We start from the raw sequence: 27170 nt of genomic DNA, 5'->3' as shown, positions 1-27170 counted from the left end.
CCAGGATCATATACCATGTGGGGGATGCTCTTTACAAGTCCAGCAACCGAGGAGAGGAAAAAAGTGGCAACAAACTCCAGGCCAGGCCATGCCAAGCACCTCCTTAGAGCCTCAAGCAGGTAGTTCACAACAACACGAATCAGCATGTTGAGAAAGGACAGGGAGTGTCATGCTGCCCAAACAGGGGATCTCTTCCAGCTGGCTGCATAAATCACCCTGGTCTAGTCCTTGATGCTGTGTGCTAATGCTCCCAGCCATTTCATCAACCTCCTTCGCTTGCATTGAACAAAATAACATTAGCACAGTGCAATGACATCATATCCAGGTGATGCATCTGCCCACAATTACCTCTGGTGAGGTTACTGGAGTCCCACTGGAGAGGTTTGTTCTGCTAGGATAACAGAGCTGTCTGGGCAAGCTGACGGTAGCTTGATCTTTACTGCAGATCCCTCTGTGTTTTCTTAGGATTCCTGCTATTAGCAAGAGCAGTACAGAGATGTTTTCATAAGGCAAGGAAAGCACATGATTAAAAGAAAAAAAAGTCTCTGATCTTCTCTGAGCAGAATGTTTGGCATTGCTTGCTCTTGCAAATTATTCAGCATAGCATTGAGTCCCTAGTAGCACATAGAGCTCCTTGTGACCACTTCAGCGAGCTGGTCTGCTAGGACACTGCATAGATTTAGGAGATTAAGAGATGTTAATATGATTAGGAAGCAAATACAGCTGTTACGGATGTGGACAGCTTCATGAGGAAGGGGGACAGTGATACTCTCAGTGCAAAATATTGCACTTGTAGTGTCAGCCATGGCTTGGGTCGCCCCTCCACGCAGTGCACCAAGCACCAGGACTAAGCACTGCCCATCCATCTTGCATGATCCTGAAATGCAGGTGTTGAAGGGAGGGTGAAGTGGGCTTTCCTGGTGTCTGCTAATCTCTACCAAGAAACCAAAAGGATCAGAATTAATCACTGTTGGGATAAAGAGAGAGTAGGAGTCAAGGTGAAAGCCGCTTATGAGGTGCTCTACTTTAACACCTACAGGACCAATTTCATAGCTCTCTGGCCAAGAAAATGTAAAGCAAATGGACAGAGAATATTTAAAATATAGCTACTTCCCTTTTCTGAGATCTTTCAGGAAACAAGATACAAACTGAACTTCAAGAACATGAGTTTCCTCAAAGGGAAACAGGAGGGACCTTGAGAGCCCATCACACAGCAGTATCCCCGGAGGGCAGGCTTCAAGGACAGCCTTGGGGCCAAACCCTTGCATCAGGGATGCCCTTTACTCTAACCAATCGAATTTCCTAGTGGACAGCAGGCATTAAAAGGAAAAGGCGGCACTGCTAAAGGTCCTGTCTCACAGCTGCAGCCATAAGGAAGAGCACGGGTGGGCTTGCCCTGTGCCTCACCGCCCCAGATGTGCAGAGAGCTGGGCGATAAGGATATCCAGACAGATGCAGTCTCAGCAGACATTGCAGACAGAAAGAAGCCGGTCCCACATGTGAAGGGATAAATGCTCATCACTGAAATGAAAGACACATGCAATCACTCAGGGACAAGCCCCCCACTTCTCAGCAGATTGCACAGCACATTAAAAACAGTGATCGCAAACAGATCTGGCTCCTAGTTACCCCAGTGCAAGCTAAGGGTCAGCCTATGGCAGTTTAGTTTCTTAGGAGTTACCCCAACATAAGAAAGCAGGATTTGTGCTGTGCCCTGCCCCCACCCGATTAGGGTGTGAAAGGAGCCACAGAGCCAGAACACATCCACCCTGCAGGATGGATCATACAGGCGCTGCTCAGGCAGGGATGGGATGCTGCCAACTGAAAGCAAGGGACAGAAGGGGGAAAACGGCAGCAAGTTGCAGCGATCCAACAGCAATTCCAGGGAAAAGACACCTGAACCCAGCAAGCCTTGAGGGGAATTCTTGTCAGCATGGGGAGGCATGCCCCGGTACCCCTCTCTTACGCTCAGGAGCCAAGAAAAACATGTGCTGTGAAAAGAGACGCTGTGACAGTCACACCTGCGAGCTCTCCTTTGCACAACCCAGCTCTCCCCAGGGAGCCCTGCCAGCCACCCTGCCCATCCCACTGCAGCACCCCGGTCTCGGCTCTCCTCCCTGGTGTCTCCAAAGAGCTTGGCCCTGGAGAATATTGTCCTTCAGCAGTCTGCAGCTGCTTGAAAACTTCAAGCCTCCTTCAGCAGTAATTTCCATCAATTATCGTTGTGCTACTCAGTCCCTTCTCTACCAAGATACCCTTAACGCCTCCTTTTCAGTGCTCTCCTCAGCTGTCCTGCCTGCAGAGTCCCCTGTAAGCTCGCCCCATGTGCTGTGTCCCACAGACACCCCAGGGCCCTGGGGGTCCTTGTCCTCTCTCTCCCTGGCCATATTTTTCCTCTCATTTCCAACCCTGCCATTTGACATCACCTTGAAGAGAATTCTCTGTTCCTAGCAAATCCACCTGTAGCCCCATACCAATCCATCTTTCCCCATACCAACCATTTCATCACTTGATGACCGAAAGTTACTTCGACTAGAACCGAAACCAAGTCTAGCCAATACCTCCAAACAACCACTGTGACCTCCAGGCAGGTAATTTCAGCTTTATCAACTTTCTGTCTTGAAACAATGCTGGCAGCAAATCCTAGCTGTGATTTTTAAAGACAGCAAAGCTTCTTCAGTGACTCAGCCACTTATTTTTCAGGTGATAAACCCTGAGCATCTACGCATGTCTCCCCACGTCCACATCCTGCAAACTGGAGTGCCCACCACAAATGACGGCAAATCTACACATAGCCACCACCACAAAAAACCCAAAAGCAAGCCCTGCTGTGCTACTGCATAGCTGAGTCGGCAGCTGATGCTCGCAGACCTCTGTAGAGAAGATGTGCAGAACTGCACCCTCCGAACTCCGCACCTGCCCAGCGCCCTGCTGTGCATGGCACAGCTGCATCAGTGCAGCAGTTGCATAAAGGAGCCACTTTTCCTCCTCTCAGTTTTTCTACCCTTGCAAGAAACCTTATTCATTTCTGCAGTCAGTCACCTGATGAACTGAGAGTGAAACTCCCGCATCAGGCAGGTTTCAACATCTCCATGTACCAGACATGGGTCTGGCTCTGTGGTGAGGAAACCAAAAGCAAGAAAATTTCTCACCCATTCAAGCTATCCTTAACTCTCCTATTAGGGCTTTTAGGCTTAATGGCAAAGGAGGAGGAAGAAAGAAAAAAGGAGACACCAGCAGCAAGGCAGCCCCATCCTGGGCAGCCCCGCAGAGGCAGGGAGCAGCCAGCACTCGCTGCTGCTGCTGCTGCGCAATAGAGCCAGGGCCAAGAGAAAGCCAAAGGCAGCACTGCTGCCCGTCACAGTCAACGGTGTGGTTCACGGGCACAGAGCCAGGCAAGGGGCTCTGCAAAGCAAAACAGGGAGGGAAAGTAGGAAGGAGGGAGAGAAAAACAAAAAACCCCGAATTCTCCCCCTCTCCCCCCAACACCCCTGCGCTGGAACCTAGTAACAGCAGCAGTCTGCATGCACCTTTCATAGAAACCCCTCTTTATTACTAGTGGGCTACTGTATTTTTATCCTGTGGCTTTCTGTTTTTGCAGACACATTCCAGCATGAAACCAGAGACAATACGCACCACTGAGCAGCAGAGTTTATTTTAAGGGATGTAACATTTTCCTGAGAGGATGCTCTATTTGCATCTGCTGCAGGAAGCAGTAAAATGGCAGGTGTGTTTCCATGTAACCCAGAGACACAAAACAAAATGCACAATGCAAAGCAAACGCTTTTGTCTTGCAAATCTCTGCTCAGTGCACTGAAAAATAAAAAGAAAAAAAGAAAAAGAGGGAGGAAGAGGGGTTTTCCCCGGGGCCTGTTTTCTAGCTTATTAGTCCTGCAGATGCTCAAGACCTGCTTTGCCAGGAAGGAGATTCATGCCCACCGGCAGGAGAAGGTAGCAGTCGCAGTCTGTAGGCTTAACCGCTGCTCCCCATTTGCATGCATGTAAAACTTGTAATTTCTACCGTACATGCTGTACCTTGCAGGAAGTGTGCACTTCTTCCAGAAGCACCCTTCAGCAACAAGCTTTTGGTGAGGCCTCGCTCAGGAGCGCACACTCGGGGTAATTTGGAGGACAGAGCAAGTAATTGTATTTAAAATACATATATAACCCTACCTGGTTTGCATGCAGCTTCTTTAAGCCACAATGACTTCTTCAGCACACCACGTCAATTTGACTTGCCCTTGCAACAAGCTTATTGCGGTTATTTCCTCTGAACAACTAGTACCTCCAGCACAAAAATACAGTGAACTTTCTGGATGTCACAGAAAGAAGTACAAAATTTTAGCTCTCCTTTCTTCCAACCTTATACTTTGTGAAAAAAAATGGGGGTTTTTTGTACTTTGTATAAAAATATAGATACCATTCTGCTCTGGCAGGTTATTACCTCATTTTGCAAAGGTAAATGAGAAAAAGTGTGATATGATGGAGAGTAACACTCGAAGACAGCAGTAGGTATTTAAAAGAAAAGGCTTGCTTTTTTTTTTTTTTAAAAAAAAGTGCTATTACTCCACTCGCGATCAGTGTCATAAAAGTAAAAGCCAACAGCTTAGTAAGATACTAGGAACAACTACAGCATTTGCAAGAATAAGCAACAGTATTTAGTGTTATATAGGATGATGTGCTACAATAGATGAAAAAGCAAGCATTAGCTGCTTGTGGGCTTAGAAGAAAGTTGCCCAGAAAAGACAAGTTTTCTATGGAATGTTGGTATTTCAATAAAAATCCAAGTTAAAAGCATATTTATTGGCACACTAACACAAAGGGCAAAATGGGCAAAATCTTTTACTCAGAAGATACAGTTTTCAGGAAATGGAACTCTTTCTGACTTTTTCTATTCTCTAGAAAATTTTCTGAGATAACCCATGGGTCTTATTGCTGTTCTCACTTTTTTGTTCTACAGAGGACAATAGTCCTCCACCTGCTCCATCCTTCTGCACAGTCATCTTTTCCTTAAGTGTCCTACTCTTTGCTACCTTGCAACCCTTTCCTGTTTGTTTTTCTTTTCTACCCGTTATGGGTCATGGTTTAGGTTTTGTTTCACAGGAGTGAGGAGCTATCTGTGACCACACGCCTGGATGGGCTGCAAAGCCATGGGTCTGATCTGGCCTCCAGGCAGCACTGCCCTGTAAACCCTAAGAAAACAATAATGTCTGTGCATAATTCAGACTAGCATAACTCTCTTCTAACTCTGAAAACTTAAAAATAAATATTGTGCTTTCACTCTGACTCTCTTACACGTGTGCCACAAAGATGGGCAAAACCACTGGCATGCAAGGGTTTAGGAAACACACCTGAAAGTCTCCTGCTGCTGCCAGGGTGCCATGGCCAGCATGCAGAGACACTAAACCCCACCGAACATACCCAACCCGCTGCCTGCAAACCATCCCCTGAAGCTCCCCACCACCAGCACCAGGAGTGAGGTGTCCTCTCACACCTCGGCTCTATCAGCGCAGCACCCACATGTGCTCCAGCCTCCTGCCAGGGACTAACTGCAAGGTGTCTCCTCCTGATTAACAGGATGAGCAGACGTATCATCTCCAAGGCTCAGTTCACACGCAAATGAACAGGCAACTCAGCTGCATGCTCAGGGACTCCTCTGATTTGTTTTCACAAAGCACAGGGACATGGACAACATCCACAACAACCACCCGTGCAGCCTTACAGCAGAAATGATACAGCCGAGCTTCATCAACGTAAATTCTCCTTACGAGGGAGGCTGTCTCATAGCAAAGTCACCCAGCGGAGGCGAGAGCTTCGTTTGCTAAATGTCGCTTAATTGCTCGCACTATGGGAGGGATGCAAGCACCGCGCAGGGGTATGGCAGACTGTAAAGGAAAGGGCTGGTTGAACACGGCACTGCATGGGGTTCAATTTGCTTATTGGAAAATTAGAGAGAAAGGAGGGCAGCTCCTCCGGTATTGTATTACTGACAAATAATGTCACTCTGCCCTGCATTACACAGTCAATAATTAAAAGATTGTAGGTACCTCCCTAAGGAAAGCATGCAAAGACAGAAGCTTGGGGAAGACAGGCCATTTCCACTGTATCAAAAAAGATAGAATATCATTTTATTTCATGTGCAGGGAGTTATTCCTACTACATAGTTTTCTGTTGCCGAACGGCAGAGAGCCCAGAGAGTATTAAATTCCCATTATAGAGACTAACGGCAAAAATAAAGGGACAGCTTGTGCCCTGCCTCCATAGAAAGGTCAAAGGTATATTTGGGTTAAAAAACCTGGTTGCAAATCTGGGGTGCAAGTGCAGTCCCCAGCTCCGCAGCCCCCCTGCAGCACCAGCGTTTCACCTCTTGACACCCCAGTTCTCCAGATGTAAGATGGACGTAATCCCTCTCACCCTGTTCCCATAAGAACATGGGGGGTTTCTGAGGGGTTTCATGTATAAGCAGGGAAAAGGACACAAAAAAACCATCTCAGTTCTCCAGTGACCCCAGCACCATGTGTCCTTCGGGGCTGGGAGAAGCAAAAGGGGACTCTGCGAGGTGACCTGCCTTGTAAAACAGATAGGACAAAAACCTGACGTGTTATTTTACCAGCAAATAATGTATCTATTCCCTTTGTCCCCTGTTTTTTCATTCTTTTTGAGATTTTTTGGACTCACTAAAGCACAGAAGTTTTTTCTAACTTGCAGCTGAGCGGCAGGTAACCCCCTCAGGACTTCCCCCGTCATGTTGACAGTACCAATACACTTCCTTAGCACCAGCGGCGCTTTTCAATGTCATGACAAATTTTGCCTCGCACTGCCGCTCAGACATAAACCACAACGGCTAGGTGCTTGTGAGAGACTGCACCACTTCTCCATGCCTACGGAGCTCTGCTTCCCGTTGCATCCTCAAATCCCACCACCAGCAAACAGGACAGCAAGCTTTGGCAGTGCCACTCAAGAGAGATGGGTTGAAGAAATCAAAGACCAGAACTACAAAGACGATATAAGGTATGCAAGGTGAAAGAGCAACTCAAGCCTCCCAAATCTCTCAATTAGAGGATTTCATCATTGCAGCTTCATGCAATGGGCTCACGGGTGTGTAGCTGCCCTCCCTGCCTGCCTAATCCTCTTCCTGATGCTAACACAGACCGCCGCTACTTGCCTGTGTCCCTGCCTGCACTAACCAGTTCCCAGGACCTTTTTCGGCCCCTGTGCTGCCAAATGCATCCCTCAGCAGGGTTGCTGGTCTGGCTTTTGCAGTATGCGTGGGCCATGTATTCCTCCCTTGGCCAAAACTCACGGTTCACCTAAATCCTTCCTGGCTCAGAGCCTGCAGATCAAAGTCAGCTCCTGCATGTTGAGCTCCCAAATGGCTGTATGACTCACTGCAAGGGTGGCAATGGATGGACTGTGCTGACAGCAAATGAAACTGAGCGAGAGGAGCTGGGTGGGCTTGGAGCCTTCTGTGAGGTGCTGCAGTCCAGCCCAGCTGAAGAGCAGCAGGAGCATCCTGCAGGCAAAGGACAGCATCCGTGGGATGGCCCCAACCCTAAGAGGCACCCACTGTACAACCAACATCATCACTGAGACGCCACACTGCCTAGCATGAAAGCATAGGTTTTAACATGAAGTTTCTTGGTTTGGGGTTGCGCATAACCTCACCTCACCTCAACGGAACTGAGGCTCATGTGAATGCTTTCAACCCAGACAAGAACCCAGAATGCAGCAGAAATTGGAAGAAGGTAAACAAGCCACACTCATATGCCCCCAACTAACACCCCCTGTCATCACTGGGAAAACAGAAATGGAGGATTCAGGCTAACGGAGGTGATAAGGCACTGACCCACTGGCTCTGCTTCTCCTGGAGGCAGTGACAAATCCCCGAGGAAGGTGGAGCAGGGCCATATCCAACCACCATTCACTCCTATACACCCTCCACGAGGAGGAAATTCCTCCCTGATGTTCACAGCAAGTCATTTAACCTCACTGATGAACAGGTGAATCTCTATTTTGCACAAACCGCATTGCAGGAAAGTGCCTGGGACCAGAGTTGACCTACTACCAGTGGGAGCACCCTCCTCCAACGCTGGCAGTACATCTCCCATCTCACCTTTTCTCCTCCTGCACTGCATCCTGCACGCCCGAGCTATTTCTTTTCACCCACTCTAAATGTGCTGCCCATTAGTGACTAAGTGACCTCTTTGTCCCCGTTTTATGACACAGCATAAAGAGGAGATGCGGCCAGTTTTCCTTAAGACTTCAAATATTCATGTACTAACCAAGTCCACTCCTTTCCAGAGTAAGGAATGCTCTTTCCCCTGACATCAAATGCAAATGGAGTGATTTTCCTCTTTGAAGTTATCAGCTGTAATCTTCAAGTTTGTCCTTACGTCCAAGCACTTTTAAAAATAATTTATATTAATTGTTCCCACTGCAATTTGGTTCACACACTAACCTCCCTGCATAAAAAAACTCCACCTAAATTCCTGACATGCCCAAACCTTCCATTAATTTGTGCCCACTCGTTCTTGTGCTCATCTCTGGCCCAGTAATGTTGGGAATTAATTAGCTCTAATTCCCCACATCCAAATGCCAGCAAGGCTAGTCCCCACTTTTGACACAAGGTTTTTGACAACTCTTCTGGTACACTGACCAAACATATCTGGCCTCATAAAACCTGGCCAGCCATAAAATGCACCATTCTCCTCCGTACAGAGAGGAGGACAAGGCAACAAAGCTTTGACACATGCGGTCTTTGTGCATCATGGTGGCACAGCTTACCTTTTCAGCGCTCACCTCTTCTGGAGAGGGTGCCAGGGTTGCCACCTGGCCCACATCTCACAAGCTTTGCAGCCCTGATGAAGCATTGAGTTTTGTTTAGCTTCAAAAAAAAAAAAAAATTATGGGGTCAACAACAGGCATCCCAGAGAAACAGTGTGATGCTGTGACTCATACTAGGACCTGGAGGCACATCATGGCACCACCCCATGCAGAAGGAATTTTTTTGAGAGTATTATGCACAGCTCTGTTGCAGCATCAGCAGTTTTGGCATAAAGTTGCATTTGGGCTGCAAACAGCCTTCAGCAAAGCTGTCAGCAAGAGAAGGAAGGAGAGGGGGGACATATCCTGCCAGGGTGCCTGGGGTACAGACACACAGGTGTTTTCAGCCCAGGCTGCCCAGCAGCTCTCTGGGACACCCTGCTGTTGCTCCTGCTACAGACCACACAACTCTGCAGGTTTTAATATCGAGAAAAAGGAGTTTAAGCTGACAGTGGAAATATTCTGCCTTCACATTTACTGCTCTGCACCGATTTTTGCAATCGGTGCCCAGGCAGGTACAAGCCCTCAGCTCCACATCTCACACGTTTCTTTTGAAAACACACACACACACTTCTCCACACATACGCTCTGGGCATACACAGATAACAATTCTCAGCTTTCTAAGAAGTCTGAAAGAAACCCTGAGCTGCTAAGTCCCCAAATGAACGAGGCTAAGGAGTTTCAGCAAGTCGCTGAGAGCTGAAAAGGCTCATTAATCCTTACCCAAATCTACCAACGTTACAAATCCTTTGCTGCTACAGACACCGTATATTTTATCACCCTCCTCAGCATACTGTATTCACCAATTCAACCCATTAAGTAACACAGATCTTTTCTTTACTGGGGAGCTTCAAGCCTCCTTCCCTACACACTACTCATTTCCACAATGACAATAACTTGCCTAATGCCTGTCCACGCCACATGGGGCTGGGATGCCGCATCCACCATCGGCAGCTCTCACATGGCAGTGCAACTCGCAGGACGCCAACACTGGCCTTGAATCAGGAAAACATTTAGGAACATGATTAAGTACAACATTATCCAGGATGGCAATTAAACACAAGCTTACAGGCAAGCACATGCTTAAACGCTGTCCTGGATGGCGATGCTTTCGGAAATCAGGGCCCCTTCCAAGGAAGATGCAGTTGCTGGGTGCATCAACACCGACTTGTTTGTACCACTACAGTTTGCATATGTGTGAACAAACTGGGGAGAAAGGAAAACTGGAAACCTCTCACCTCGACTGCCTACATCAGGCAGCTGGGCTCTTTGCTACAACCCCATAGAGTCTGAATTATTCTCCACATCCCATTATGGTTGGCACAGAATTGAACAACACTTGTGATATACCTGGTCCATCTGCATTCGTTCCCAGGTTCAGGGTCCTGCCTGGCAGCACGACGGCCCCCAGCAAAGCAAAGGGGGGATGCAGGGGCTGCCAGAAGCCCGGGGGTGACACACACCAAGCGCCGCACTGTCTGTATTAAATCCATTTAATTCTTGCTTTAGCACTGTTTGGTGGCTATTCCCATCTCCAGCTGTGAACAGCAGTGGAACAAACAGCTTATTTCTGTTTTATCTCTAGGATGCACTGACAAGAAAGGTGCAAGCCCAGGGTGTCCTGCAGACCCCTCTGCCCAGGCTCTGTCCATTTGCATCCTCAGGTTTCTGTTACACGTTGCACAGTGGGGCTCCGCAACTGGGGTAGCAGCATGTGTGCCAGACCTAGTAACTGTGAGAGGGGACTGGAAACATGTCAGGGGGAAGAAAAAAAGCTCTTTCCCTTGTTTTTTCTATTAGTATTGGCTTTAGGAAACATTTTCTTTCATATTTCTGTCAATAGCACAGATTTCAGGATGGGTAGCCTTGAGAGTAAGCTGCTGCTATAGGGGTAACCTGCACCAGCTTCTTTATTTTTGCTCTGAGTGTCCAGTCAGAGGCATGCAGAGCTCAGAGCACTCTGGAGCTTGCAGCATACCGAGGGTAAAAAAAGGTAAAAACACCTAAGATGAGTAAAAAAAGTCATTGCACCAAGTTGTCACTAGCAAGGAAGCAGGCACTTTGTGGGTTTCCACAGGAGGGAACAAATGCACCAGTCTAGCTCCAAAACCAGTGTGCTCACTCCTGCCCAGCTCTGCAGCAAGAGGAGAAAGCCCAACAGTGACCAGCATGCCACATCTCACCCGAGCAGACACGGGCACCAACATTGTAGGTGCAAAGATGCATGGCTTTGCAGGATGGCTACAGAAGCAAACCCAGTCCTAGTCACCAGGTTATAGGTAGGGGAAGTCAGTCAGAAAGAAAAGAAAATCAGGTTTAAAAGGCTGCTCTGCTCTCTGCCCTGATTCAGCTGCGGTTTACCCAGCTGCGATGTGTTTACATTTCTAGCAAACTTAATCCTGAACTCCTTGGGCCAGATATTCTAAGAAAGGAAAGGAACTTTATTAATTATGTACTGGAGAGCTGCACCAACGGTGAGCTGCTCAAGGATCCAGGCTTGGACTGAAATCTCCAGTACTGTGTAACCCCCAGGAATTTCTCAATGTATTTTATGTTGTTTTTTGTTAATTTACTTTGTAAAAAAAAAAAAAATAGGTGTTTTGTAAAATCCCAGATTTTTCCACTAGATATTCTCACAGATACCAAGGTAGCATTCAGGCTTCTTGCTCTAAATATGAATGACACTATCTACAAGAGAATTCAGAGCTTGGCAGGCTGAAAGCAAGCAATTCACCTTCAAGCAAGCACTCACCTACTATTTCTATGAATAATAAATACATTTATTTATTAAGTGAATAAAAGGCAGGAGACCAGAACTTATTAGCAGCTGCACTGTGAATAACCTGCGTTAGGAATCTAACACCCGAGCCTGAAAAAACAGCCGCGTATCTCAAAACGAAACTGAAACTTTTTCTTAGTTTTCTAAAGTTTCTTGCAAGTTAAAACAGTTTTCATATGTGAAAGTCCTAAAATCCTGTCTCCTTGTAAAGTCAGAGATCTGTGTGCATCTGTTTTACTGATATGCAGGACAGATTGAAAAGCAGATATTGCACATGGCAGAGCCCATGAGGCCGACGGGTGAAGATACCAGCTTTGCTCCAAGTTAGTCTTTCCTATGAACTGTTACATTTTCATCTCCAATTTATTTAGGTCTGTTCCAATACTACATTATATACAGTAACAGAGAAGAGAGCTTAAGGTTAACACTACTTTGCATGCACCACCACAAAAACCCACCTGTTTTCATACAAACTCCCTTTGCCACAGTGCTCACAATACAGAAAATTTCACCCTGCATGGCCAAAGCAGCAAGGGCACAAGTGGGATTGGAGCAACGTCATAGCCCAACCTGCCGAAAGGCTGGTTCGCTGCCCCAGGGACTGCAGCTCAGGTCAAGGGGGAGCGGAAACTACCCGGGTGTACAAATCGCATCCGAGAGTTCAGCAGGAGGGAAGCGCGTCGGCTCCTTTTCTCAGCTATGGAGTTCAAGTGGAAAATTTCCCTGACTGTGTCTTCTTATGGTTCTAGTGTTATTATCAGTGTATCTGCTAAAGAAAATATTCCTGGGGCTGCTGCTCCTTCAGCTTTCAGAAGAGCTTCGGTGCCACTCTGCTCTAAGGGAAAACAAGTAACTCAGCCTTTCAGGGCTGACTGGTGTGGAAGTGAAACTCCATCTAATTTAATTTAGGAAAAAACCAAAAGCCCCCAACTCTTCAAGCCTGAATTACTTACGATTTTCCTTTGCAAAATGAAGGAAGAATTAGACCCTACATTAACACCATGAGGATGTGGTAGTGAGGAGCAGGCAGTAAGTAAAGAATGTCCAAATTAACCTAAGTCACAGTCTGGACTCATTCCTCTGTTTATGTACATTTTTAAAGAGGTTTAATTAAGCTACCACATCTGAAGATGGGATTTTCAAAGCTATATAAGCAATTTATAAGAATCCAGACTGCAAAGGGCAGTTGGGGCGCTCATGATTCTTTGAAAATCCTCAACTGGTGTAATAGAATTCATTTTTTCCTGCAAATTAGATACATATTTAGCCAAAATAACCTGGGGCCATGTACAGAACTTACAGATGATCATAACCTAAGCATAAGGGCAGAGTTAAGGTTACAGATTCAGATTTTACTGCCATGTTCACATGTCAAAGCGTCAAACATCCAAAGTGTAAAAATCACAAGGTAGAGAAAATCAGGGCATCTTCCAGTCAGGAGTGGTTGGGCAGAGTCACCCAGTGGTGACCAAAGTACCTGTGAAATCAATCAAATAATCAACCAAATCTGAGACTGGCCAAATTCTTTCAGTAAAGCTTTAGATCTGTTTAAGGTATTTAAGATAATCTAAGTCCTTATATTGGCACAAGCTGTTTAAAATGATCTAAGGCTTTAGATTGGTTTAAGCTGCTTATGCAGCTTTAAGGTTTTAAAAAGGTTTAGACTGCTAAAAAACATTCCCCAAAAAGCAAGTGGGGTTGCTTATTGGGAGCTGGTTGTACCATTTCATGGATCTTAGTATGGTGCAAATGCAGAAGTACGTATGCAGGAATGAAATATTTTGTTAGCAACACTTAAAGTCAAAGTCAGCCAGTACCACGTCTATAAATACTGAGTTTACAGATGATTTCTATTGGCATAAATTTGAAAGGAGCAGCATGCCATAGTTAAAGCACCAAGAACTCTGTCTTCTTTAAAAAAAAAAAAGGGGGGGTGGGGGAGAAAAAAGGTACCATAGGCAATTACACAAAAACTTAATGCAACAATTTCAGCCTGTTAAGAAAAAGCAGACAATATATAAACCCTACAAATCCAGCTTTCATCTCCTCCTTTCTACTACTCTTATTTCCAGCATCACCAAAATACAGTATCCCTTGTCATGCTCTTCCTAGGATTACACCTATTTGCAAGCCCACAGATGTCTCTGGGGATGTGAAATCCAAGGTGCCCGTGTGGTGCTGGAAAAGCTCAATAACAAGACCCCATTAGCCACACAGATACTTGCCTCGAACAATAATTCTGTATTGCAGTGTGTGCTGGAACACACAAGGGCCAAGAAGGCTCCTCCAGGAGGCCAGGATGGGTTCCACTCTCATCTGCATCTTTGCAGCACAAAATTCTCCCCACTCAAGCAAATTTTTTTCAAGGAGGACACTCAAGCCCCAAGCTTCAAGTTAACTACCTACCTCGCTGAGGTGCACAGGTCTTAGCTGCAAGGAGCGCTTTTATTTTCTTAATTCCTCCTCAGCAGGTCCAGCTGGGCTAAAACATCCCCAAAGCTCCCTTCTCCATGAGATGCACGCTCCAGGTCTTGCTCCAACACTGCACCCTGGGCTCTGCAATTGCTAGCCCAGTGAGACCTTTTACTAGCCCCAGCTCTGCAGTGTCACCCTGCCAGCAGGGCATGGGAAGGTTTCAGGGGCAAAGTCTGCCCCAGACTTTGGGTTCTGCCCCAGACCTCAGGTTCAGTCCCACCCAGCCTGTGAGATGAGGAGCCCAGTGCAAAGCTCAGCCCCAACACCTGGAGCACAGCACTCAGCTGCAAGGATGGAGTCACCACCCGTCCCTTGGGGAGCTTAATTTCCTTCCCGAAACACTGTCTGGAAAATCAGGGCAACTCTCCTGCTTGAGGGCACACCTTTTATAAACACATTGCAAAAACACATCTAGTCTCCTTTAGCAAGTTAGATCACCGCAATTTTTAGTTTCCCTTTCTGCCCTATGGAGGGTCCCATCCCTCCATACCATCTAGATGCAGAAAATGCAGTTAGACTGGGACAAAGAGCCATTTTTTAAAGCCACTTGAGCACAGGCACTGTGGTACACAGCCACACTCTGCTCTCATTTACACAAACATAAAGGCAGAGCATCTGGCCATGTGTCAAAAGTCTTTAATTACATGATCGAGCTTATCTTAAATATCTATTTATTGAAAGTTGTAAATAACACAAGATTGCATTCTCCCTGATAAACCTCAGACAGACAAAGGGAAGTTACAATTACATATTCAACCTAACACTTTCTTATTCCATCTTTTGATTGCTTAACTTTGCAACCTTTATGTGATGTTAATGTAGGAGTCTTCTCCCCCCTCCACCTTTGCAGTCCCCCCTCCACCTTTGCAGTCCCCCCTCCACCTTTGCAGTTTGCTCTTGAGTACCAAGTTCTTTTTATGGTTATTCAGTCATGGAGAACCAAATAAGGGGGTTTTTTCCATAATGAAGATTTTTATCCTAATATGCATTTTTGACTTGGGACTATGCTTCTTCAGACAGCATCAGTCCCTGAGCAGCTTTTGCAATGGCAAACACTGAGCAAAATCCAAATGACTGAGAAAAAAAATACACAAACACTGACAGAAATAGCAACAGAAGCAACAGAAACCTGTTATGTACAGTTAGCTGAGAAAATTAGCCTCTTGATTTTCAATTTACCCAACCTTTTCCACTGTAAGGAACAACAGAGTGCTCAGGGACAGGTTCATGCCTCAAAAGTGTACACAGCATCCCAAAACAAAGTGCAGAATAACTACGGATACAGACTAATTTCAGCTTCCTTAGAGTCCTCCCTATCTGAGGATTATCATATGATTTGCAAAATCTTCATAAGCAATAACATCACACCAGGAGACAGCACTGGGAAATGCAAGGCAACGCCAGAACCGATGAGCTGATTTACCCAGGAGAGAACATGCCCCCATTGCACTCCAAAATTTGAACGGCAAAAGGAATACAGGTCCTGCCAGCTGCAGGCATACAAATCACAGAGCTGTTGTATAGCTTTATCATACCTTGTCGCATTCCTGCATTCATCGATAAGCCAAATTCCAGCTAAATTAGCTATTCTGGGCATTTGTTTATCTTCCTGGTTTTCCCCGTGCAAGTTTTCCAGAACACTTTTGAGTTCTGGTGTTATTTACATTCCTGCAATGCCTTGTTATTTATATTATCGATCCCTGCCGGTTGACGAAGGGGTGTTGAAATTGGAGCATGGAAATATAGTAAGGGGTGAAACAAGCATGGAGCTCTTCCCCGCAGCATCCCCATGAGCATAGCCCAGCCTTCTGCTTCATGGCCCATGGTCAACCAAGCACACTGCCCACGCTGGACTGCCCAAGTTCACTGTCTTTGCACAATTCACCGAAGGGAATCTCCTTTCTGATTTTATCATCTACTCTGTATGACGGAACACCCTGAAATCTCCACCAAGACCAGGGTTCCACGAAGCTGGACCCTATACAAACAGCAAGAGCACCTTCCTGCTCAACAGCACGCCAGCTACGCCCATGCCACAGAAATACCTGTAGCACTGGCATTTCCTGAGGTGCCAATAAGAAACTGAAGTCAAGGAACAATTTTTTTGCCCTACAGGGTGATACATCTCTGTAAAAACAGAAACAAGGAGTCTTTCTTCTCTTAAACTCCCTGTAGCGTAGGGAAATACAAGAGACCTTCGGTAGCATCAACCCAACCATCCCCCTGCACTGGGAGAGCACGTACAGGTGCCTCATTTCACAGATGGAGGAAGACAAATAATTTCATATGCTATGCAGTTTAGGAGCACAACATTCAACAGCACTTTTGCTTCCAGGTCCCCATGGCTTCACAAGGGGAAACTAAATCCCATCGATGCTTAATCCACAATGTAGCTGAGGAGTAAAATAATACAATTTCTGCCCCAACTGAGAAGCACATCTTTCACTCTCACTATAAACCAAACCAGGTATATAGTCAGCACTCCAAAAAAACAACTCACTTGGTTCTAACAGCAATATCTTCCATTCGTTACCTTATTTATTTATTTTAAGTCTGTGGTTCATGCTCTGCTGACTGCCCCCATGCACCTTGCAGCCCATGAGCCACACACACACTAGCACACGTTCTCATCGCTGTTGAAGGTGGCCCAAGATCAGTTTTCACCCCCTGTAGTGGGTGGTCTGACCCACACAGCCACCTTACTCACTGCTTTCTCTTGGCATGGCAACACATCTTGTTTGGAGCCACTCTAAATATTTTCTTTCAATCTGCCATGGGTGCACAGTACGTCCTTCACTTGCCAGGTAGAAGATTTTTTTTCCACTGCATAAAATTACTGTCCAATGAATTAATCAAATTTATAATCAAATACAACTATCAGTAAGGTAGACGTTGCCTGCGCTTGCTAGAGACGTCCCTGCTGCACAGGGTCATCTGGAGAATTCATTTCTAGCAACAGATTCACTGCAGCGAAGAGTTTTCAGAAGAAACCTGGCCAAACTGCTTTTGAACAGCCATTAAAAACAAAACAACCTGTTTGGCTCAGCAATTTTCACTCTCCCATAAAATTCACTATGATGCCAGGATGAAAAAAAAAATAAATAAAAATATGAGGTAAAGCAACGAAAAACAGGGTGAATGGGAACATGCCTGCAATATACTAGATTGCAATGACTTTGACAACCAACACAGAATGAGGTGAAGGCCTTAAGGAGAGAGATGAGGGATGATAAATTTCTTTTCATGGACTAAAACACACAGGCAAAGGGGTACTGGCTGGCAAGGATTGGAAATGCCTTTGAAACACAGATGACATAGGATGGATGTGGGTCAGAGGGACCAGGACTGGGATGGGATGATGCTTGCACAGCTGAGCTGGTCCCAGGAGTCTGCTCTTTTGCACAGGAGCATTTATTTAAAAGACCATATGATCTCCAATCACACCTCTATCAATTTTTCCTTTGGTTATTTCAAACATACTAGACCTTTTGATTTCAAATACATCATTTAGCCGTAACACCCACCGGGTTATACAAAATATGCTTAAACTCTAAAGGCAACTAAAAAAGGGGGGTTAGAAGTTTTGTTTGTAGCAGAGGTGTATTTTGAAGGACTCTGAGATCATCCCTGACATCATCATGAGCAGCACTCGCCTTTCTCACTCGCGCTTTAACAGAATGATAAACTCTACGGTGACTTATTTTCAGCAGATCACTTGTTACATCAGGGTTTACTCATTTCTTTTGCTGGCAGCCCCCAAACCAGGGCCGTGAGTCAGCAGCAGCCCTGGGCCCTTCTTCCAGAGACACAGGAGATGGTCCAGCCACCTGCGGTTGTCTCCTCCACTGGATTTTATTGACCAAGCTCCTTTCGAAGATGGCACACGGGAGGGGAAGCAAGCAAGAGACAATCTCTCCATTGCACTGAAAACCTGGGCTGTTTGAGGGGCAGACAACCCATCTGAAGGTCTCGAGTCCCATGGGATTCCCATGTAGGGAGCTTGCAAGTAGCCCTGGAGCAGCAGGGCTGTGAGATCCTCCTCTCCCAGCTGCAGGGAGAGGCAGATCAGCTAGGACCATTAGGGTCAGGGTCATTAGGCCATCCTGGGTCACAACAACCCATCCAGACCAGCCCCAGGCTGGGACCAGCAGCAGCTGGGCTCCTCCTGGGGACCATCCCAGGAGCTATTTCTGGGCCTCCCCCTCCCTCTGATCCCAGGGGATGCCAGCAGCATCCCATGTCCCTCAGCCACGAGGGCTTTCACATGCGGCCCCCTGAGAGCCCAAGCTGGCCACGCTGCATGCAACGTGCCTCTTTAAATTATTCAACTCATTGTTAACAGCAGCCGGTTGCGGCGTTCACCTCCAAATGGCCCAGACCCCACCACAGCATCCACGCCCCCAGGAGCTGGGGTTGCTCCTGCTTCTCACAGCAAGGATCATCGGTGCAACTACACACATCTAGCAACAGGGATTATCTATACAGTAAAATATGTTCCCCCATGCATTTCCCTACAGCACCGGTGTCTGCCCAGCAAATAATTATTTTAAAAAAAAAAGCGAGCCCTGCTGTCTGCAGTTGGAGCTTAGAGTCAAAACTTATTACTTGTATTTTGAATCTGCCTGGGACTCACACTGAGATCTTGGCCAAATGGCTCCCCCTTCCTCCTCCCCATTTCCCACACAGAAGAAAAAGTAAGAGGCTGAAAGGTTAAACGGGAACAAAAAAGGCCATGCTGCTTCCCCCCCACCCCGCACCTCAGTTAACCACCGAGACCAGAGTTGAGCAAATCCATGACTTACGTAGCTGCTATGTTTCTATTCTTGGCATAAAAGTTTCTGAGCTTTTCAAAGAACTAAATGAAGAGATGTGGCCTACGAATTCTGACATCCCTTCTGCAGTAAGGTCAGTATTATGGTTAAATATGGGTAAGCAACAACCAGCCCTCTTAGGTATTTTTTAAGATCCTCTTCAGATAACAATGTACACCCTTAAACAGTCAAATAAATCAGCATGCTGGGATGTACTATTCTTTGATGCATCCTTACTAACCCATGTTACACATCTGCCTTAACTGAGCCAGCTTCAGATATTTAACTTTACATGGAGAAAGCAGATATTTTTGAGCCCCAAAGAAATCTAGAGTGGTTTTTGCTCCTACCAGCACAAAGCAGAAAGACTCACTTCCAGCTGGTCCAATTAAAAATGATAGGTTTAGGTCAATATTATGTTACTGCTCTCCTGGCACTGATCCCTTCCTCACCAGCTCCACGTCCTGAACACAGATAGCTGAGATTTCTGATAATTGCTGGACCATCCCAGGGCCAGGTGGAAATCCAGAACTAAAGTGCAACTGAGGAGGAGGCCTTTAAAGCACTCTGAACCTGGGCTCCTCCAGGGGTCCAAAAAATTTCTTGGCCCATCAACAGCATTCTCAATTCCCAGCACATACCCCCATATACACAACTCGATTGAACAGGCCAGCCACAATCCTTACCAGAAATGGGCCAAGATGCTGCAGAGCCATTTGAAAGCCACAACCTTGCATGTTATGTATGTTTATAGGAGATTTACAACTGTTTCAAGCAAAATAATGAACAGCACCCTTTGCAAGCACGATACCATCAGATGACCTGGGCTCTGGTGCCTTGGAGAAAAACAGTTTCATTTCCCTTTCTCAGGAGGTGGTGAAAGGTTAAAAGTCAGAGTGATGCAGGGTCACCAACTCCCACCAGTCCCAAGGTATTACAGAGACCTCATAAAAGAGCAAGTCCTGGCAGGACTCAGATGCCACCATCCCTGCAGAGAAGCACGCTGGCTCTGGTACAGCACGAGGCAAAATCTGCTGTGTCCTGCTCAAACTGCCGCGAGGAGGGTTTGGGCTGGGCAATGCACAAAGGGTTTTGTGGCCCCAGAGGCAGCGGAGCAGAAGCCTATTCCCTGTACAGGAGATGATCTGATAGGAAAAACCTCACCTTCCCATCCTCCCCCTCCTTAGTTACCACCCGCTTGGGCTTTCTCAGGAGGTTTCTCATCCAAAACGTTTCCTACCAGCCTGAGAGGAGCGAGAGCTCGGGACTGGAGACGAGCAGCAAGCTCCCACATGGCACTGCTTTGCAGAAATCCCGCCAAGCAAGCAGGCTGGCAGAAAGGAGAGAGAAATAAAGACCAACCCCCCATGTTTTGTTGCAGCTGGGAGGATTTGCAATCTCCAAAAGAAGAAGACAATTAAAAAAAAAAAAAAGTAGCGTTGAGCATGCTCCTTCATTGGCACGGCGTGAAAACCAGAAAGTCCCATCCCCGCAGGACCACACAGCCCCAGCGCGAGCCGAGCATCACTGGCTCGGCACGAGGGAGTGTGAGGTTTGGGGAAACATCCGTTTTCTTCGCATCCCAAAGCACGAGGCTGGGGGTTGCCAGCACCTGACAGCATTTGGATTTGCCATTTCTGGCAGAGCAGGAGGACAGGGGACGCAAGGTGCTCGCAGTCCCGCGCCCGGCTAAAACCAGGCTTAGAGGAGTATTCCCCTACTGCTGGCTCCAAAGCATATTTTAATCATATTCTCCTGTATATACCCCGTATCAAGCTCCTAATTAAAAATTATTTGCTTTTGGAAGGGGGGGACAGACAAGAGTGCATATTCAGTTTTGATTACTTTTTATCTGTCAGGTTAGATATTCACAAGTTCTCTTTCTAGGAAGCCTCAAGGGGTTGTTTATATAAAATAAGTATTTTATTTCATGTGCTGCCCACCCTCAGCTCGCACAATTAATTGGGCTAAACTTTTTGCAGATCCTTTCCTTGACAGTCAGGCAAAAAGCTACAATTAATCTTGCATGCACACAGAGAAAAGAAATATATTGCTCAAACACACTTAAACACACCAAAATATAAATGTAAACTTCCAGACAAAGGGCTAATTTCTGCCCTCAGAGGTTCATATGGCTGAAGGAGCTGGATGATCCCAGCGAGGGCTGGATTTGGCCCTTGGAGAGGCCACTGCAGTCCCTGCTGCAAGCCCAGGCTCGCAGCTGTGGGAACACGGCAGAAAACCCAGAGCCCAAGTGAGAGCCATGGCCAGGTACTGCATGGGGCTGCCGTACAGCAGCTGCAGATGCCTTCACCTGCCTCTGCCACAGCAGCCCACCAGCACGGGGCAAAACTCAAGCTCCCCAGCAAAGGACAAACCTCTGAGGGTAATATCCCAGCGCTGCCCGAATGCTAGCCCCAAGCGCGCGCAAATAAAATTAGGCAGGGTGAAAAAGAAAAAAACAGTGCCCAGGCTTTGTACAGGCAGAAAGGGATTCAGCCATAGGCAGGGATCTAGCTGTTAAAATGAAGGTAGGAATAATTTTTTTTTAATATGTTTATACATGCTGTAGCATCAGGTAACAGCTGCTTCCACTCCGCAGCGAGTATAAATGCAGGATGGGAAGCAGAGCAGGGCCTCGGCACTGGCACCCGGCATCGCCCCAGGAGGACAAGGCTCCCCACAGAGCAACATGTCCATTTTTCCACCGACGCAGTGGCCAGGGTGCCCGGCGGAGGCGCGTGCCCCTCTGCACGCCTGTGTCGATCTTGCATGTCGCTAACACACGCGGCGTTCACCTCCCACCGCCCCCCAGCCCTGCCTCCCACCAGCAAGGAAAAAAAAAAAAATAATAATCTGTGCACATTGGGAGAAAATGAAGTTGCTGTCAAGCGACGATAAATTCATGCGACAGCCAGGGCTAATTAAGCAGGAGCAAGCAGCAAAGTAGCTGCGAGCGTGGCGGGGACAGGGTTACAGGCTGGCTGTGGGCTGATTGACACCGCTAAGGTTACCTCGGGCTTGGGGAGCTCGCCCATCGCACCATGCACGGCAGCCAGCACTGGCCACCCAGGGGATACACACACACGCACATACATATATATATATATACACACACACATGCACACTCGGTGTGCAGCGGGCGAGCGTCTCGGTGGCAACCTGACACCTTTTGGGAGGCAAAATGGAATCTCGCCGTCCGGTTGTGCACCCGCAGCAAGGGAGGGGGGAGAAAAATATACCATTTGCAAATATGCACGCAGAGAACAAAAAAAAACAACCAAACCCCCGGTGCCTACCTTTGCTGGGTGCCAGCAGGCAGATCCCGGACCGTTTTGGGTCGGTGGCTGTTCCCTTCTTTATGAAATGTTCAGCTCAGCCGGTGCTATTTGCATTCTTTCATTAGCACCTGTTTCAAGTAAGGAAGGAGAAAGCTCATTACGAGATCAGCTTCCTTTCAAAATAAATTATTAAAAAAAAAGAGATGCACGCTGCCAAATAATAATAACGCTAATAAAAAAAAAAAAAAAACCACATGTATATTAAAGCCCAAACTAGGCAGTTTAATAATGGGAGATCTTGTAGGTTGTGAGCATGCTCCAGCCGGAACAAATCCTTCCTCTGTTATTCCTCTGAATAAAAATAAACCACGATCAAGAAACCCAAACGGAAGCTTCCTCCTAGAATCCCTGCTGCTGAAAAATATGTAATAAATTCAGCCCGAAGACGCAGACTCTAATCAGCAGCTGTTTTCTGGATCCAAAGCCAGCCAAAGCCTCTCTTGTCTTTTCCCACTATGAGTCTAGGCCTTTTTGAAAAGGGTTTTAACCTTTTAAAGATACAGTGCACCAATTATCACTTCTGGAGGACTGTCACTCACGGCGCAAATAAATTAATAAAGCAGCAGCAGCAGCACAGTTGGAGCAGGGGGAGGTGTGGTTTGCACTAGCAGGCTTTCTTCGTGAGTATTATTATATATATTTTTTAACAGGATTCCCCCCCCCTTTGGGAGAATTATAATAAACGGAAAACTTGCCACCCAGCTCTTGGATAAATGCATAGTCATTATAAAAATGAACAGCTGCTGGATGCGATTCAGGGAGTTGTACGGTCGCTTCTTATCAGGGTTAAATTTGTTGCAACTGAATTTTAGGTATTAACAGTTTCTGTCCCAGCCGGTGGTGTGAGAGGGTTAATGACATGCAGAGAGGAGCTCTGTCAAGTGCTTCCCATCAAACTAAGGATCAGGCTGCAAAGTTTGAACTGAGCAGCCCTGGCACAGCAATAAAGCATTCTTCCAGGAGTGGGATTTTGGGTTTTTAGCAAACCGAACTAAAGCCCCCAAAAAGCTCAGCCCTCCACTAACAAGCACCGCAAAGCGCCGGCGGCCCCGTGCATGGCACAGCTCCCCGGAGGACAACGTGGAGCCAGCTCTCCCACGGGGGACCGGGGGGTGCTGGGCCCCCCAAAGCAGTGGGTCCCCAGGCCTGGCACCCCACGGCAGCGTCCCCCGGCAGCCTCGCGCCTCTCCTGGTGCCATCGGCGCCCAGCCCACCTGGGTGGCAATCGCATCCTCCTGGTCAGGGAGCAGGGAGCGAGGGGCCATACCCGGGGTGCTGCGGCTCTGCACCCCGCGCTCCTCTCTGGCCAGTCCTCTCTGCAGCCCCCGGCATGCAAACCATCGGGAGCAAGCGGTCCTCCCACCCTCTCCCCCCCCAGCCCCCCCTTCCTCCTCCTCCTCTTCAGCAGAAAATCATCATATTTCATGTGTCGCTGCTCCAGCCTCGCCAATTGGCTGGGCACTCGCAGGCGGAAATGTCAGGAGCAGCCCGGCATCGGTGCCTGCCCGTGGCCGCCCGTTCCCCCCGGGACTGCTGGGTCCCCGCTGTTTGCAAACCGCAGCCCGGAGCAGGGGGCACAGTGCTGGCCATCAAAACTGGAAGAAAAGGGGGTTTTGTGGGTTTTGTTTTGTTTTGTTTTTTTCCTGCACGACTTTGGCTCAGCTCCGGAGGGATGCAGGCTGCCAGCAACTTGACCTTGACCCGCACGGTTGCGTTACGCTGCCAGCAAGAAGCATTTTCCGGATGAAGGAGACCCAGCACATCTGCTCAGCTCCGCAGAGCTGCCTCCCTCCGTGCTGGGCCACGCCGAGGGGCCGCGCTAACCCACCCCAGCACCAGCTCCATGGGTGCAGCTCTAGTCACACTACAGGTACTGTAGCTGCTCAGAGGGATATTGCCTGACAAATCGATGCTTTCTGGTTTTTTGCCCGTTTTCAAAGTCAGTGCATTTGTTTACAGCTTGCCCCCCACACCCAGATGGTGTAAACAAACAAGATGTATCAGCATGCTTCTTTATCATCTTAATAGCTGGGGAGGCTGGGATTTGGAAATAGGGGCTTGCCTGAAGCTAACCAGTGTGGAGCAACAGCTCAAGTAGGAAGACAGCCGAAGACTTATCATCATCTGATCATTTTCCTTCTCAAAGCAGGGGGAAAAATCCAAAAATCTTCCTGGGAAATGGAGCAATGGAATAGCAGAATGGAATAATCATGATGAAAACTGTCATCTATCTCCCCTGCAAACACCCAACCTAGAAATGAGAGGTGAACACATCCAGTGACACTGAAAAATGTTCTCCTAAGAAGCTACTGAGCCACGCTTTCCTGCTGGGCTCCCTAGCCCAACAGGAGCATAAGGAACAAGGGAAATATGACAGCCAAAAGCTAACTTTTATTTCGTGGCTGCTTACACGAGGATAAAAAAATTGCATTGTCACAAAAAATAAAGAGGATTTGAGTGTGGCATTTATGGTACAAATCAGCTTATGAAACCCGCGGTTCTCTACTGACTGTGAAAAAACTCAATACTAAATGGGCAATGTATTGGATGGAAGAGTAAAAAGCTCCAAAGCTTCCTTATTTGGCCATCTGATGAGCAGCCTGCAGCCCAAGTCACATCAGCAAGTGGATCCAGCCCAGGGCAGTGTGCTCCTGCAAGGGGAGCTTGGCAGTCACCATTTCCACCATCTACAATGTCCTCCACCTCCCTGTGTCAAGGCAAGTGCTTTGGCACAGCAGAAACTCATCACCACTGTGTGTCACTGTAGGCATTAAAACAAGTGCAGTAAGAGGGAAGAAAGTGAGATAATCAGGCTATTAAGCAAAAAAAACCACTGTCTCAGTCCAGAGCAACAGGACACAGTTCTTCATGCTGTTCTTCCTCTTCCAGATTTCAAGAGGAAGCCACACAACAAGACGTTTCATGACCTACGCTAGCCTGGACTTTATGGGACAGATGACCCAAGTCTGTCATGGTAGGTCTGCAAGGTGCTGTGCAGCACATGCATGAGCACCTGAATGAATGAATGGAGCTACGGAAGTGGTGTCACCACCTTGTCATTGTGCTCCCACCAACACCACCACCCTCACTTGAGCCCAGACCTCCACATGCCACCACACTCTACCACATAGACCTTGAGAAGTGACTTGTCTTCATGGGCCTCACTTTCCACACCCGCAAGACACATGCAAAAATACCTGTGCTAAGAAAGCATGGCAGAGTTTACTGAAGTCTGTCAAGTCAACGTCTAAACCCCTAAATGACTGGTAGCAAAATCAGATCAACCATCACCTCGTAACACAGTGCTGGGCAGCCAGTGCTTGAAAGCCTCATGCAAGCAGGAGCACATAGTCCAACCTCCCAAGGAAAACACCACACTGCCCAGAATGAAATCCTGTTTGAACAAGAGACTTTCTTTGGAAAAAGAGACTTTCTTTGGAAAAATGTACAATCGGCTTAAAAATTGCCTGTGGTGGCTATGTATCTCCACTGCTAAACGTGAGCCTCATCAGCAGGCTGCGTTTAGCTGGCTTCGGTTCCTGGTCTGGGGACCTAGTCACTCCTAACTGAGCTACACTGAGCAAAGCCAGAGTCTTGGTTTTATTCCCTGTGAAACTTCCATGAGAAGGCCCAAAATGGGTAGGAGTTAGAAGAGATGACCTGTTACCAGTTTTGCTCTCCATTTTTGCTCTTTTAGACTATTACCACATTACCCTTATATACATAAGGGAAGGATAAAAGTTGTCAAACAATTCTGCTTTGAGGCTGTTTTGGGTTCGTGTGGTGGGGTTTTGGTAGCAGGGGAGGGGCTGCAGGGGAGTCTCCTGTGAGAAGCTGCTGGAAGCTTCCCCGGCTCCAAGTCGGGCCCGCCGCCGGCCCAGGCCGAGCCCCTCAGCGACGGCGGTCGCGCCTCTGGGAGAACAGGTTTCAGAAGGGGAACCTGCGGTGAGTAGCGGGAGTGGAATGTGAGAGGAACCCCTCTGCAGATCCCGAGGTCAGTGAGGAAGGAGGGGAGCCCACGCCGGAGCAGGTGGGTGCCCCCCAAGATGGCCGCCGCTCCATGGGAAAGCCCGCGCTGGAGCAGGCTGGGACTGAAGATCGGCCCGCGGAAAGGACCCACGCCGGGGAAGTTTGTGAGGAACTGCGGCCCGCGGAAAGGACCCATGCCGGGGAAGTTTGTGAAGAACTGCAGCCCGCGGAAAGGACCCACGCCGGGGAAGTTTGTGAAGAACTGCAGCCTGCGGAAAGGACCCACGCCGGGGAAGTTTGTGAGGAACTGCAGCCCGCGGAAAGGACTCATGTTAGGGACGTTCGTGAAGGGCTGTCTCCCGTGGGAGGGACCCCACACCAGAGCAGGGGAAGAGCGAGGAGTCCTCCCCCGAGGAGGAAGGAGCGGCAGAGACAAGGGGTGAGGAACCGACCCCAACCCCCGTCCCCTGTTCCCCTGCGCCGCCGGGGGTAGGAGGGGGAGAGAACCGGGAGTGGGGCTGAGGTGGGGAGGAGGCAGGGGTGGGGGGAAGGTGTTATAAGGTTTGGGTGTACTTCCCATTATCCTTGGTTTGATTTGATTGGCAGTAAGTTAAATTGATTTTGTTTTTTCCCCAAGTTGAGCCTGTCTTTTGCCCATGACCATAACTGGTGACTGATCCCTCCCTGTCCTTGTCTCGACCCTCGAGATTTTTGTTATATTTTCTCCTCCCCATCCCACCGCGGGGGAGGAGTGAGCGAGCGGCTGCGTGGTGCTTTGTTACCCGCTGGGCTTCAACCATGATGGAGGGACATTCTTCACTTACAGTCATTCTAGCTTCCCTCTGACCCCACACAATTTTTAGGAGATCCTTCCAGAAAAACACATACTAGAAGGTGGCACAGAAGTTGCGGCAAAACCACAACCACCTGATTCACCCCTAGAAAAGGAAATCAATAAAATCATCCTGAAAT

General features: G+C 47.7%; 1 protein-coding gene across 1 annotated transcript in view; it reads right to left on the bottom strand.

The window, feature by feature from the left end:
• HIVEP3 (HIVEP zinc finger 3) overlaps window positions 1-23559 on the bottom strand; it is a 272631-nt gene extending 249072 nt beyond the window's left edge. Inside the window, exons 1-2 of the mRNA XM_075047703.1 lie at window positions 23444-23559; window positions 22188-22297 (exon numbers count right to left, since the gene is read on the bottom strand). The gene's annotated coding sequence lies outside the window, so the exon portion shown is untranslated. The remainder of the gene's footprint in view (window positions 1-22187; window positions 22298-23443) is intronic.
• Window positions 23560-27170: the final 3611 nt, after the last annotated feature.

This window comes from Buteo buteo, chromosome 16 (assembly GCF_964188355.1).
Source record: "Buteo buteo chromosome 16, bButBut1.hap1.1, whole genome shotgun sequence".
NCBI lineage: Eukaryota > Metazoa > Chordata > Aves > Accipitriformes > Accipitridae > Buteo > Buteo buteo.
This window is presented reverse-complemented; position numbering and strand designations above follow the sequence as displayed.